At 39.8% G+C, this 15,651-nt stretch overlaps 1 protein-coding gene across 2 annotated transcripts in view; it reads left to right on the top strand.

Annotated features, from left to right (window-relative positions):
- lrrc4ca (leucine rich repeat containing 4C, genome duplicate a) overlaps nt 1-15,651 on the top strand; it is a 227,361-nt gene that overhangs the window by 129,515 nt on the left and 82,195 nt on the right. The window contains exon 1 of one of the 2 annotated variants that reach the window (XM_039656997.2): nt 13,175-14,634. The exons of the other annotated variant lie outside the window; for it this stretch is intronic. The gene's annotated coding sequence lies outside the window, so the exon portion shown is untranslated. Of the gene's footprint in view, nt 1-13,174; nt 14,635-15,651 lie in introns of those variants that run through there. 2 annotated transcript variants of the gene reach the window in all.

Raw genomic sequence — 15,651 nt, 5'->3', positions numbered from 1 at the left:
GCAGGTTTTGTTCACAACATCCCATTCTTCATCTGGACTCTGCTCATCATCTCCATCCTCAGTACTCATCTTGGTCAGATACTCTTTGCGGACAGACACCTTCAGCTTGTCCCAGTGCGTAGCCAGGCTGAGTAGTTCACCCTGAAAGGCCTCAGGAGTTGCTCTGCTATCGTGTCTGATCAGTTTGGCGCTCAGGGCATTGAGTGCGCCTGCAGGTAGCAACACCGTTACATTTCAAGTCATTGAAATTCTGGGGATCAAGCAGGGCGAAATCTGTGTATATGCTAGTTCTCTGTTTTTAGCAAAACGTAGGGAAATACTTTCAATGATGGTATCCAGAATGACATTGTGCACTTGTACCTCATTTGCTGTCAGCATCTGATATGGTTGTGTCATCACATAACTCGCCTGGCATCTTTTTTGTCTTCTTTGGTCTCCGGTTTGGCAGCGCATGTTCCACCTCTGCGTCTGTCTCTCTCACACACACACACATTTAATTCTCCATTGTCCCATTGCACAAATGCGTCTGTTGCTGTCTTTAGCCCCTTAAAATCCCTTGCATATATATATATATATTTTTTCAGATTGTCTAGTGTGCTTTTGACAAAGCGATGGGCCGTGAGCAAATCCATTCCACTGGTTTGCAAATACTTTGAAAGTGGAGTTGTTTGTTGGGAGATGCGTAAAAACGTCTGGGCAGCAAGGATGGTTTGGTATTTCAGCAGAACCTCTGCATAACCGTCGGCCTTAGCACGCACAGTAGGCTTCATGTTGTCTTTCTCGCTCAGGGCCTTGAGTGTAACAACAAGATCAATGTAAAAACATCCTTCTGGATCCGCAGACTTCCCAAACACTTTTGTAAGCGCAGTGTCTTTGGCCACCATCTGGTTTCAACCGTGATTCGGCGGAACACTCCACCTGATGCTTGTTTAGCCGTAATCACGTGACGTAGGTGTTTTGAATCACGCTTCGGATCAGTGTTTCGAATCATCTGCGCTTCGAATCATCTCGAAAAGCTTCGAATCGTCTGTTTCGCGTCATATTATACCGGCCCTTCTGGTATGTGCCAGAATTGCCAGATGACCAATCCGGGCCTTACAGTGTTTCAGGGTGGGACAGACGCAAATACCAAATTTGTCACATAGGTAGCCTATGTAAGTGGAAGGGAGACTGTAATTGCTGACGACTCGTTTCGATTCTTTTTTTTTTTTTTTTTTTTTTTTTTGAGGAACTTGATTTATCGTGCACTTTGATCTTTAAAACTTTGCAGATGTTTCACAAACAGCCATATTAAACTCTTCATAAAATTATATATTCGAAAATGCATAAGTGAGGCACTTTAACAATTCTAAATAGAAATAAATGGCCACAGAGTGAACTGGCTTTGGTAGGCTTATTTAGCTTTTATTGAATGTTTCAAAACACATATTGAACATAATGGAACACATTTAAAACAGTTGTTTCTTGATATTTGATTTGATACCAATAAATAATAATACTAATTTGCAAGAAATTTACTACAACACAGCTACTTGCTGAATATGTAGTTATTTCAAGTTACTTGCTGTTTGTAGTTATTTCAAGTATTTTACAGTCTTAAATTATTCTATTGCTTGTTTATCTCATGGTAGTGAATAAAGGCGTGAGCAACCAATGACTACGCTCTTTCCTGACCTTTGTGTTGTCTTATTTAGTTTACCTTGACAACAGTCATCTGTCTTGTTTGCCGCTCGGTGGTAATATGACGTCTCCGAGAGAATCTGCCAGCGCTGTTCGTAATTTAAATCTTATTAGCTCAGAGGTGACGAATAAAACGAGTGCCAAAGTTGATATGACCTCTCAATTAGTTAAATAATCTCGATAATTATGCGTTAAAGGAGAAAAATGGCATTTAAAATCATATTTTTGAGTATCAAACAGATATTGTGCATTTAAATTGTGCTTCCATTTGAAATTGTGCTAATCTCCAAGTGTTGACTTCGAAAAAAAGCACATTTATTTAAAATGTAAAGCATCTAAATCTCACTGTATTTAACTATCAACTCAAACTTGAATCCATATTTTTATCTGGGAGCTGATTTTTACGCACCAAATTGATATCTGTCTGCTTTGTGTGAACTGCAACTGATCCAGCTAGCAATTTGTTATCTCCATGTGCAAGCTGTTTCTTGAGGGAGGAAGCCTGCTGAGGTCGAAAATTTATCATTTTTGTGAAGTTTAAGGCACCTGCAGAGGCATAGAGAGATGTTACAAGAAACAGCAGGGTGTGGGGTGTTTGTGGGGGTGTTGGATAGGGGGTGAGAGAACATTATGAAGGGGTCAAAAGTCTTGATATATGATTAAACATTTATTATGGTTCTTCCATCACGTTTTATTTGGAAAGACACTCATAAATCATAGTGCACGACCCCTGACTGCCCCCATGATCTTAAAAACCATAAAGTTAAAGGGGTTACCAAGGTTGTACTTTTTGGCAAGAGTTAGGTCACTCTCGAAAGAGCACAATCACATCTTATTCTTTCTATCTTTTTTTTTTTTTTTGCATCATGGATTGAAATGAAGAGTTCAGATGCAAAAGCCTCTAAGTGCCATTTGAAATTTTCTTCTAAAATGATCATTTTTATCAAGCCGTATATTTAAGTTCAGTATTTTCACTTAAATGGCAATGAAGATTATCTATTAATTGTCATTTAAGTGAAATTACTGAAATTAAATATACAAGCTTGATAAAAATGGTCATTTTAGAAGAAAATTTCAAATGGCATTTAGAGGCTTTTGCATCTGAACTCTTCAAATGTTCTCTGTCTGTAGTCAATAAAATCTGCATTTCATGGTCTTTTAAGGCAGTGTGTAATTATAAGATATTAAGTCAAATTTATGAAACAAAATTGTGAATGTGCAGAACGGATGGTGCTTTTTTTATTAAAACAGAATAAGATGAACAATAATTGCAGGCTTGGTAGATTCATTGTTCAGCGAATTACATCTAAGGTATATTTAAACACTTTGACGGTTGGTAAAAAACAGGCTCCTCTCCAATGCTGTTGTCTGGGGTTAGTCATAATGGCTCTTCATCCGCGGACAGTAATTACACCTTGTAGTCTTTTATTTCTTTAAAATGTGTGGTGCTGATCAATAATGTCAAGTTTACTCTATTTGGAAAACAAGGATTATACATTTTTGCTATATATTGATGCTGAAAACATTCCTCATTCCACACTCGACATTTAATCGATAATATCATAAAGTTTGTCAGCTGCACATCCATGATGCGATTCCTCCATTTAACCACATCCCAAAGGTGCTCTATTGGATTGAGATAGAAGTAGCTATTAGAAGAAGAATCACTGTGGTCAAGTCAAGTCAAGTATATTTATATAGCGCTTTTCACAATATCTTAGATTGCAATTAAAGCAGCTTCACAGTATCAATCAAAACATAATAACAATGTTCATTTCTTAGTGGAAAAACATCCATGTTTGGTAGAGCTGATCAATGGTATTACTGATAGGTGAAGTGGTCATCAAGTGACCTAATGGTGTCCTAAAACTCCATCAGGTGACCCAATGGTGTCCTAAAACTCCATCAAGTTACCTAATTGTGTCCTAAAACTCCATCAGGTGACCTAATGGTGTCCTAAAACTCCATCAACTGACCTAATGGTGTCCTAAAACTGCATCAGGTGACCCAGTGGTGTCCTAAAACTCCATCAAGTGATCTAATGGTGTATTAAAACTCCATCAGGTGACCCAATGGTGTCCTAAACTCCATCAAGTGACCTAATAGTGTCCTAAAACTCCATCAGGTGACTCAATGGTGTCCTAAAACTCCATCAGGTGACCCAATCGTGTCCTAAAACTCCATCAAGTGAACTAATGGTGTCCTAAAACTCCATCAGGTGACACAATGGTGTCCTAAAACTCCATCAGGTGACCCAATGGTGTCCTAAAACTCCATCAAGTGACCTAATGGTGTCCTGAAACTCCATCAGGTGACCCAATTGTGTCCTAATACTCCACCAGGTGACCCAATTGTGTCCTAATACTCCATCAAGTGACCTAATGGTGTCCTAAAACTCCATCAGGTGACTCAGTGGTGTCCTAAAACTCCATCAAGTGACCAAATGCAATGGTGTCCTAAAACTCCATCAAGTGACCTAATGGTGTCCTAAAACTCCATCAAGTGACCCAATGCAATGGTGTCCTAAAACTCCATCAAGTGACCCAATGCAATGGTGTCCTAAAACTCCATCAAGTGACCTAATGGTGTCTTAAAACTCCATCAGGTGACCCAATGGTGTCCTAAAACTCCATCAGGTGACCCAATGGTGTCCTAAAACTCCATCAAGTCACCTAATGGTGTCCTAAAACTCCATCAAGTGACCTAATGGTGTCCTAAAACTCCATCAGGTGACACAATGGTGTCCTAAAACTCCATCAAGTCACCTAATGGTGTCCTAAAACTCCATCAAGTGACCTAATGGTGTCCTAAAACTCCATCAAGTGACCTAATGGTGTCCTAAAACTCCATCAGGTGACCCAACGGTGTCCTAAAACTCCATCAGGTGACCCAATGGTGTCCTAAAACTCCATCAAGTCACCTAATGGTGTCCTAAAACTCCATCAGGTGACCCAATGGTGTCCTAAAACTCCATCAAGTCACCTAATGGTGTCCTAAAACTCCATCAGGTGACCCAATGGTGTCCTAAAACTCCATCAAGTGACCTAATGGTGTCCTAAAACTCCATCAAGTGACCTAATGGTGTCCTAAAACTCCATCAAGTGACCTAATGGTGTCCTAAAACTCCATCAAGTGACCTAATGGTGTCCTAAAACTCCATCAAGTGACCTAATGGTGTCCTAAAACTCCATCAAGTGACCTAATGGTGTCCTAAAACTCCATCAGGTGACCCTAATAGTTATGTGCATTTGATTATATGTGCACAGGTTTGTAATTCCCTACAAAAAACATGCATGAAAAAACTTGTCTTGTCTATAAATTTGATACAGAATTTTGTTTTATTTTATCCCTGCGGGGTAGGTACGCGAAACAAAATTCACAACGCTTTATCTGTGGAGCGGGAAAGGGATCCTCCATAGGGAGAGGCTAGTTGGCACTTCAGCACTGCATTGTCATTGTCATCGGGTCCAGGCTCAGGTCCTCGTCAGATCAAAATTCTCATCAGGAAAACCTCGGGATAAACAAAGACGCTCACATTAGCATAGATGGTCATAAAGGGATGGACATGGTCAGACTCAGCAACAATACTCAGATGTTTAAACAATCCTCAATTGGTACTAAGGGACCCAACGTGTGCCAAGAAAATACCCCCCACACCATTACACCACGTGTCACCACCAGCAGTCTGAAATGCTGATTCAAGGCAGGATGGATCCATTCTTTCATGCTGTTTACGCCAAATTCTGACCCTACCATCTGAACGTCTCAGCAGAAATAGAGACTCATCAGACCAGGCAATGTTTTTCCAATCTGTTGTCCAATTTGGTGAGTCCGTGTGAATTGTAGCCTCCTGTTCTTAGCTGACAGGAGTGTCATCCGGTGTGTCTTCTGCTGCTGTACCTCATCTGCTTCAAGATTTGGCATTGAAAGAGCTCCCTGCTCTTTTGATCCAACAATTATTGCATCTATGTACTTGTTGTTTTTTAATTGGTATAATCTAAAGCCATTGAGATTTACCCTATTGCAAATAAACCGAATATTTGATTTGTATTCATCTTCGTCATTTTGAAAAGACACTTGTGAATGTTCAAAAGTGGGAAACATTAGTATTTTTTTCCTTCCATGTTTCCATTCACCAGCCTTTGAAATGCACAGCGCCTGTATTTGTGTTTATTTATTCCTTAATCAGGCAGTAGTAAACAGTGATATGCAACCATTAGGTAGTTAAAAATGGGAAGCTCTTTTAGTCAGTTCAGAAAATGACGCCCCTACTCCAAACCTAAGTACAAAAAAAGCCCTCCTTCATCATCGAGATCCTATTTGCAGTGACAAGATTCAAAGAGGCATGTTGTGTTGCCTTTTCATTCATCTGCTGTGCGAACTACTGTGCAGGTTCATAACACTAATTAAGATGCAACTTAGAATGTCATCGACCCAGCAGGAAAGAACCTTTATCGCTAATGCAGTCTTCTTTTGCCAGATCTGTACATTGATGTGCTGTTTTAAAGGGATATTTCAGTCTGAAATGGACCTTAGCTGTTTGTTTAAAAAACAATCTTAGGATGTGTTCACACTAGGCAGGTTTGGTTTCGGTTCAAATGAACTGCTAGTGCGATTCGTTGTGTGAATGCTGCCACCCGAACCCTGGTGCGCACCAAACAAGCCGACCAAGACCCCAGAAAAGATGAGTCCCGGTCCGCTTTCAAACGAACTCTAGTCTTGCATAGCCAGACCAGACTTGATCCTTGTTTTCTTCACTATGCTACAACTGCTGTTGATGGTGTTAAAAGTGGCTTTCGCATTGGGTAGTTCTAGGAAATAGCCACCAGAGTGGTTACCCCAGAACTATTGGTTCCCATAAGAACATTTTTCCGGTTACATTCGCACTGCCAGTTGGAACTATGAAGTGCCACGCTGATTGTTGTGACAGCTTCTGAGGGTGCCGGCTAGAACCTGAGCATGCAGTGCTCATATTCTCTGGCTGCGCCCGAAATCGCGTACTATGCGAGTAGGTACTATATTTAAATAAGAACGTACTTCGCGACCGTTAAAAAAGTACGTTATATATAGTATGAATACGGGCAGTATGAATGAGTCCGGACGTACTACATGCGCCATGTTGTTGTTGCGTGACATACACTGTCACAACAGCAAAAATGTAAAGAGCCCATTCCAGTGACTGCACCAACTTCGCGAGGTTTTTAGTTTCCCTTTCTGTTTTCATCTGAGTTTTTACGTCGTCCGACCCGACAATCAAGAGGAGGCGTAGGTCAGCTGCTCGCAGATCATGCCTTTTGTGGAGTTTCTCAAATAACATTATTTACCTAATAAATTGTACCTAGTAAAACACACACACAACCCCAATGAACAATGACAAATGTAGACTTTTGGCAAGGAAATAGCAATTTATTCGCTTGTGATATTATCATCGATAAATAAACATGAATGAATCAATAGAGATACGTATGTGCGTCTATGTTTATCTTTTAACGTTAAAGCCGGTTACCGCCATTTTCAAATATAACGACAACAACTCCTCTCCCGTGGCATCATGGGATAGTAAAGTGTCCATCGTATACGTACTTCAGAATCTCGCCGGAAGTAGTAGGTCATCCGGGTACTTTTCGCCTACTACTCTGCTCGCGTACTGTTTTTCGCATACTACATAGTAGGGAAGTATTTGATTTCGGATGCAGCTACTGTGTTCATTAGTTTACGATCTGTCTACTTTATTAGATAGAACTGTTATAGAAAGTAGATTGTATATGAAAAAGGCGTAACCATATGTCCAGTGTTGCTAGCTGAGCAGAAATACATAATCATGTTTTGCTTGGTCCCCTTAAAGTTGCGTTGGATATTCTCCTTAGCGTAACAGGCCCATCTATCACTGCTTCCATGTTCGTGGAGTTAGTTTCTGGGGTAAATATATAGGCTATCTGTGTGTTTTCAGCCAATCGGTGTACACTAACATCTTATTTTTAAGAGTTCAGAGGCCCCTGGGCACCATGTCTTGTAGGCCCTCTCTTAGGCAAGCCAAATGTTTATTTTGTCCAAGGACAAAAAAGGAGTTCTTAATACTAAAAGTCCTAGTTCCTGCGGGACGGACACCCCGAAAAACATGTATTTCCGCGAATAAAGAACATAGGATGCGAAAGCCCCTATTGAAACACCATAAAAGGGATCCAAACAATGTTTGTCTTATATGGAAGAATTAAAATTTTGGGATTAATTATTTTTGGGTGAAAGCTCTCAGTAATGTACTTCAATCTCTTTGCCTTAGTGGCCCCAGTCTAGTACAGAGACACCGATAAGAGGCGGAGCCTGCTAATTATTCAGATATACCCTGATGAAGGGCTGTAATAAAGAAATGAAGTCCACATCCAGTCTGTGTTGAAAATCAGGAGTGTGCTCTTCGATTGCAGACCCTCCGGGCCAGAAGAACCCTTGGATAATGAGTGCGATGAGAGATTAGACTGGATCAAAGTGGAGATTAAACAGGGCAGCAAACACATCAATGCTTCTAATTAGCAAGTCTGTGAAATTTACTGAATTGGTGCAAATATCATGGATGCCGCTGAGGTGTTTATATCATTCCATTATTTTCCAGAAAAACCTATTGACTGTGCCAACCCCAAAATCACACAGAAGAGGTGAGGGGTGTAAGAAGACTCATCTTAATTAGGGAAATTGGTGAATTATTATTTGTGACACATGCTTTTGTGAGTCACGCTTTTTGGAGCGATTAGTTACTGTGATTAGTAATGTGTCATTTCGCAGCTGTGATGGCAGTGAATCTTCAATATTTTAATCAAAAAAGGCCTTGCTGATACTAATGAACAGGCCAAACAGAATCTGCTGACTATTTATACATTTTCACCGAATCGTTCGCGCTTTAGATCACTTGGACCATAAGAGGTAAAACCGATATAAATACTGTTCGTTTTCTCACACAAACCGCTCGTTTCTTGTCTTGGGCCATCAATGTGTACTTACATTTACAAGTCATTAAATCATGTTTAATCTGGACTTCTCTGTGTATGCTCTTTGAGGTGGACCACCATTATATGACTGACGGTTTGACCTAAAAATATCAAAATTGAAACTACTGCGGAAACAAAAACATCTTGGATGCCCTTGCGGTCAGCTAAAACATACCAAAATTTCATTTCAAAGTGAATCGAAAAAAAAGAAAAATTCAGATTTAAATTCAGATGCAGTTGCATTAGAATTCTATGGAATCCTGTTGCAGATTATATGTGGTGATGCTTTTATGCCGAATTAAGCTGTCTGCTTTGGCAAGTAGTTGATGATGTGTTCTTACAAACTTCGAGAATGATGACAAAAGCCTTGTATCAGTGGTGCTCACCATATAAAGGAAATATATCCGTTTTGACGCAAGCAACATGGATATTGCATTATCCCACTTCCCGCACATGTTTAATTCAGCTGCTAGCTGCGTTTTCACCCCAGGACAGAAAAAAAAACACAGCTGCTCTCCCCTTCAAACTCTGTTAGATCATATCTGTGTTTTCTGTTTGTGGCGTAAGTGCAAAAGATTAGTCTGCCGCATGTAAAACGCAACCAGATGTTTCAACAGTCAGGCAATGACAAGGTCCTAACAATGAGGTGTCCTGCAGGGTCTGTGATATTGACCCCCTACCCTGTGCTCGATATGGTATAGTGCATAGTGATTGTTTTGCTGTGATGTTTGACCCTGCTTTAGTTGTAAAGTCCCAAAAGATGGAGAGGACGCAAGGACTGAAGGGCGACAAAGATTTATTCTCTCACGTGGACGGTCAACTGTATACTCTTTGGTCTTTTCCTGAAGGACGCAGCAACATCAGCCAGGAGGACAAATAGTTGTTTTTTTGCAGGCTGCGTTGCTCAGTCTCAGGGTGTGTTTTATTTTGAGGTTTTCTTATCGCATTAAACTCACGATGAGTTGTTTTTGCAGTCATTTTGTTTTCATGCTTCAGAGTTGCTCCGACTTAGGGATTTGAAATGAGAACAGGTTCATTTGAAATGTAGAATAGCTTGGTGTCTGACTTTTTTTTTTTTTACCACATTTTGTGTTTAGTAGCTATTATTTAATGTTTAACTATTTTAATTTTAATTATTAGAGGGCATTCTACAACTAAGACTAAACTAAATTGGCATCGGAATTGAACTTATTTTTGTCAAATATTCTATACTTAATAGATTTACTGTTGCCGTCAAAAAACTCTGGCAACTGTGAAGCAAAACTAGCAATGTGTTTTTTTTTTGCATTTTTTTTGCCATAGTTTATGCAACATACCAAAGGTCTTGCTGTGTGTTAACATGCATAAAGGACAAGCATTGACATCCTGTCTACTTCACCATTACAGCCAGTGAGACGTAACGACATGCTTTAATTGAATTCAGCTTCTTCTCTAAGCTCAACCTGTTTCGCAGTAAATTGAAAGCACTTTGCTATAGAAATGTTCCGTCAATCACCTCTTCCTCTGGTGTCCTCGTAGAGAAATGAATGGTTGCATTAAGATAGATGTTATGGTCATTCAGATGGTTCCCACAGAGCAAATAACATCCTAAGTGAAACGTAGTGGTCGCAAGAGAATCATCGGAGGGCTGTAAAATGAAAGCTTTAAATCTGGACCATTAGATAAGACTGTCATAACAAGGCTACCTTGCCATCACGTTGCTGTGGGCATATAATTCATCCGGGGACTGCCAGATAATGTATTTATGCTTCAGAGATGCATTGAGAAATGTTGGATGATGTTAAAGCCATTGATAAGTGCGCCTCATATGCGTTTGCTTGTGTGAATAGACCGCGATGGAAACTGGACTGTCAGTCAAAGAAACACACCTGCCCTTTAATGTCTAACAATTATTAGAATGACTCAATCAGACAGCAGGAGAGGAGGAGATGGTCTTCGACCATATTTAGCTGATTTGGCCGCGCTTGACGGACAGGTGGACAGGCGAGCGGACAGATATATGACGAGATGTCCGTGAAGCGTGAGGATGTGACGGGATGCTGACAAGCATGTTCCGCCGAAGGAATGAGAAAACAGGTTCTTAAAATTTCACTCACAAAAAGTTTGGAAGTATTTTTTATTTGCATGCAAATATGATGTATTATAGTCTTGCGGATTAGACTAGACTGACAGAAGCAACCAGTCACAGTTTAGGGGTATGAAAATGTAAAGTTGATGTCAGTCCCCACAATATCATACTGCAACTTCATATTGATCCTGATAAACGTTCATTGTATAAGTTTATTTTTCCATTTGGGGATTTGGCTTCATTGTAGCTTTGTTTCCAGGGGGACCGTTAAAAACGTGACACACACTTCTCCCGAAGGGTTTTCTATTGTGTGCCTTAAACGGTCAGCCAACGGTCTGAGGCTGATATATATTTGAAAACAACTTAAAAATCGTAGTTTTAGATTATTCGAAAAGGTTCTATCAGCGCTTTGTATTTGGAACCAGGAAAAAGGTTCTTTAGAAGGAATGCGTGTGACGTCACCGTCGGCGTTCCTGCAGTTACTCGCAGTGAGTGGCAAAAAGACTGAGCGGCTGTATATGTTTTCAGCGTGAATGCCGCGAAAAACAAACACTACACATATAAAGTGGGAAAGAGTTTTGCGATTGACTGTACAACTAGATTTGACAAAAAATTGGAGGTATATTTGAGGAGCAAATGGATCGCTGCAATGGACTCCAGTCAGCGAAAGGTGGATTTGCAGTTATCATTTTGCAGAGTACTCATATATTTTGTATTGTTATAGCCTATATATTAACAACTCATCAATTAAATATTTATCATTGTATATTCTGCATTATTGGATGTTTTTTTAATAAACACTGACCAAAAAAAAAAAAAACTATAAAGTTTTATGGCTGGACGATATGATATATGTTATTCCTGGCTGCATGTCAATATCCATGGATCACTGGATCTTTAGTAAGTTGTAAGGAACACTATATTGAGTCCAACATTTAGTTTAAATTGATCAAATTGTTCGTTTTAGTTTCGCATCCAGTCACGCGGCAGATCTTTTGCCACTCAGTCAGGCTGAGGGGGTTCCGGCGGGAAAGTGACGTCAATACATTCCCTCTATATGAAACCTTTTGGATTCATTATCATTTGTTTTGTCCTTTAAATATTTCATATTATTGACAAACATCAAGACCCTAAAATGTATTTATGAATGCATGTGAATGATCACAAAATTCAAGATATGGGGGTTAGAAAATTTATATATTTATATCATTAGTTAATCAATATCACACGAAGAGTGCCATTTCAGTTTTTCTCCAAATATCAGCATGATTAAAATGTGATATTATGTTAGGCTACTACAACAGTTTAATAAACAATAATTTAATTACAACTACAAAATGTTGCAGAATAATGTAATATATGAATGAATAATAGCCTATAAAGAACCTGTGTGCCAAAAGTGTTGAAAGGTTCTTTGGAGTTGAGTAAATATAGAACCCGAACCCTTTTTTTTTTTTCTAAGAGTGTGCATTTGAAATTGACTTTCTCTTTTTGGGGAAACAGACCAAAATACTAATTGGGGTGTATCCTAATTTTGACCCTATAAAATGCATTTTAGTATGATGCCAACTAGCAAAAGAGCAAATTTTAATGAAAGTATTTTCTCCATTCATTTTCTTCACAGGGATTTAAAGAAAACTTTTACTAATGAGTACTAAGCCTTTCACTTGCACAGCCTTTATTAATATGAATCACTATATTACAGCTTTTGATCTGAAACAAAAGAGAGAAAAAAAATATAGATTTATTATTATTATTAAATGTGTTTTATAAGAGTATTAATTAAAATCTCTCGAAGCAGTGGTGCAACAGAATAAAAAACTCATCCAGATCCCCTGCTGCAAAGTAATTTTTTTAAAAAGACATATATAATTGAAAAAGAAAGCCAAAATATTGAATTCTGTGGATGAATATTAACTGCTAAATCCACTATTTGTAATTACTTTGAAAAAGGCAGCATCATTATTTTATGTTTACGCACAGACATTGGTTGGCCTATGAATAAAACCAGTTGGCTTCCTTTCTTGATGCATTATGTGCAATGATGAGTTCAAAAATGGGGGAAAAACACTTTTCAAAATGGTTTCCTCCAAGTTAGCATGACTGTAACTCAAGAAGATTTTCTATCCCTTTATATTCCGGTTCTTTTTCCAACTTAAATGCAACTCCAAATGAACTTTCTTCGTCCTTAGCTATTTTTGAGATCGAAAATCCTACTATATGTTTTGCCATGATCTGTGCGTTTTGGAGTCGCCGTGAGCGTATTTCTGACTTCATAACCGTAGGAGGCGTGTGCACTGCGCAGGTCACTTGAACGTGCTTATGATCTGCGGTTTGAAAATGACATGCCTGCTCTCACGCACCAGGTTTCCTTTTTTTCTTTTTGCTCAAGTGGTCGTAAGGCAGAGTGCGGCGTCTAGACAGGGGGACGGAGAGTCGGTAGATGGCAGTCGTGTCCCTTCTGCGCTAGACAGGAAGAAGCAGCGCATCAAACACTCACACTTAGTACCCAGGCTATACACAATCACACACGCACATGTGTGCGTCAAACAGGCTTTATACAGACCTGTCCGAACGCGCGCACACCCCCATCATCATATAATCTATAGCGTTCAGGGTTATTGCACTCGACCAATCATTCGTACGATGGAAAAAGATTATAGGACCATTGACTTTTACGCATCCAAGAAGACGCCAGTGAGGACAGTCAGAAGAGTGAGACTTTGGGCTGAGGGCTACATCAATACGTGTTAGAAGATTCTTGGTGTCACCAGCGGAGTGCGCTGAGCCGATGCCCACCGAGAGCCGCGCGTCATTGGACACGTCCACTTCACACTAGAACTTCATTCACCGGAGAGATCTCGACGTATTCGACGAGTCTCACCTCTTTAGATGCTCCTGCTCGCGGAGTGACTCACTTGTAGCTGCTCTCCGATCGTAATACGAGTGAGCGCAGCATCATTCGCGTGGATTTTCCGTCGCGTCAGTGGATTGCTTTTCGTCGGAGTTGAGGTGAACTGTATTGAGTGTCTGGCGGGATGTAGCTTTTGAAGAATACCTCGTCTCTGACAAGTTTATGCGCATCTGAAAAGGAACTACGACAGTAGGCTATATTAACCAACCAACCAACTAAGAAAGGGATGATTTGACTCACATTTGGCGCATTTTCATCCACTTTCCTGAAGAGAAAAAGAAACTCGGAAGATTGTGTCCTTTTTTTTCCTTTCCAGATGATGCTGGGTTTCTTGGATATGATGTGATACACGAATATTTGCATGAGGCTTTCTCTCGCAAGGCATTCCGAAGGACATAATCACATTTCAAGGAAATAAGCATCTTGAAATCCGCACTGGGCTGTGAGTAGAAATCTAATCAGATCGCTTGCGTAAAGGGTGAAGAAAAGTTCCGTTTTGAAAACCATGACTGTGGAATAAGAGCATCAGCTGTCTGGGCTGTTGAAGATTGAGATGAAGAAGATGCAGGGAATGGTCCATCTCAGGGATAAAACCCATCTATGCGTATTTGCTGTATGTGAAAACCCAAATCTGTAGTGCTGAACGCCAAGAATGACACGCAGAACCAGGGAGACGACGAATTAATTGATTTATCAGCAGGAAAAGACTTGGTACACCGGATTTTGATGATGCAGGGCAAGAAAGCATCGAGATATTTGCTCTAGAGGCACTCGACCATATGATGGCATTGACAGGAAGACCGAATGGATATACGGGAGCGAATTTCTTCTCATAGAAGCTTGTGAAACTGCTCTTGGATAGCTTGGATAGTCCAAAGTACACGCTGAAGAACATTTCATTCGCACCGCGCTACGTTCTTTGAGAATTGCGGATTGATTTGCGTGCTTTGGACGCGAACGGAACGGTGATTTGAACCTCACCGATTGAGAAAGTAAGTCATTCATGTTTTGATATTTGCATGGACACTTTGACGTCTTTCTGACACCAAATGTTTCTGATTGCCATAAACGTTAAGTGTTTTAAAAACAACAGCGTCATGTAGCCAGTAGGCTTATCATTTTAAGGGCACTTAACATGGTGATTAAAAAGGTCATTTGAACAGTATTTCAGTATATATTCATACATGTATCCACAGAAGCGTTCTCTCACCGGCTGTGAGGCGAGCTCTCCACCCCCCCACCCCGTCTTTATCTCTCTAGTGTGTGTGTGTGTGTGTGCTCGTGCGTGAGTGTGTGATAAATGTGTGCGCTATTGACAACTGCACAGTGTTCCACCTTTGCGGTCGAATCTTTCCTTCCTTCATTCATTCATTCATTCAGCCCGAATGTGATGCCACATCCGTTTTTTAGGAATTTGGTTCCTTGGTTCCTTATTTCATGCAATTATTGATGTAGGCAACGAATCAAAAAGAGCAGTTCAGATGGTTATCAGCTAAGACTCGGTCAGAATGAGGGTTATAGTGCAGAAAGCACTGGAATCAGAATTGCGGGCTGTTGCTACTTTGATTTCTGATTGGTCCGACTCTTGTGCATATATATAAGGTAACACTTTATTTTAAGGTGACGTAGTTAGACGTTACTACTACGTGTACTTACTATAGTAATAACAGTAAATTATGCATAATTACAAGCAACCTACCCTAAAACCTCAACCGCAACTCTGTGGTAAGGACCAGTACTAGTTAATGTTTGGTTGTTTTAACCCAACTTTGGGTCAAATATGGACAAACCCAGCCATTGGGCTAAAATGTTTAATTACCTTTTTAACACAACGTTTGGGTTTGTCCATATTTTACCCAAAGTTGGGTTAAAACAACCAAGTGAATTTAAATGAAGTCTACACGTTGTAGCCTATAGCAGATTTTCTCTTTAAATTATAGGGTTTAAATTCATAATTTTTACAAACTACTGTATTTAGTGTAAGCATAAAAATGTTTATTTTAGTTTTA

This window comes from Pimephales promelas, chromosome 25, assembly GCF_988280905.1.
Source record: "Pimephales promelas chromosome 25, fPimPro1.hap1.1, whole genome shotgun sequence".
Classification (NCBI taxonomy): domain Eukaryota; kingdom Metazoa; phylum Chordata; class Actinopteri; order Cypriniformes; family Leuciscidae; genus Pimephales; species Pimephales promelas.
Note: the sequence above shows the minus strand (reverse complement) of the source record. Positions and strands in the feature narration are given on the sequence as shown.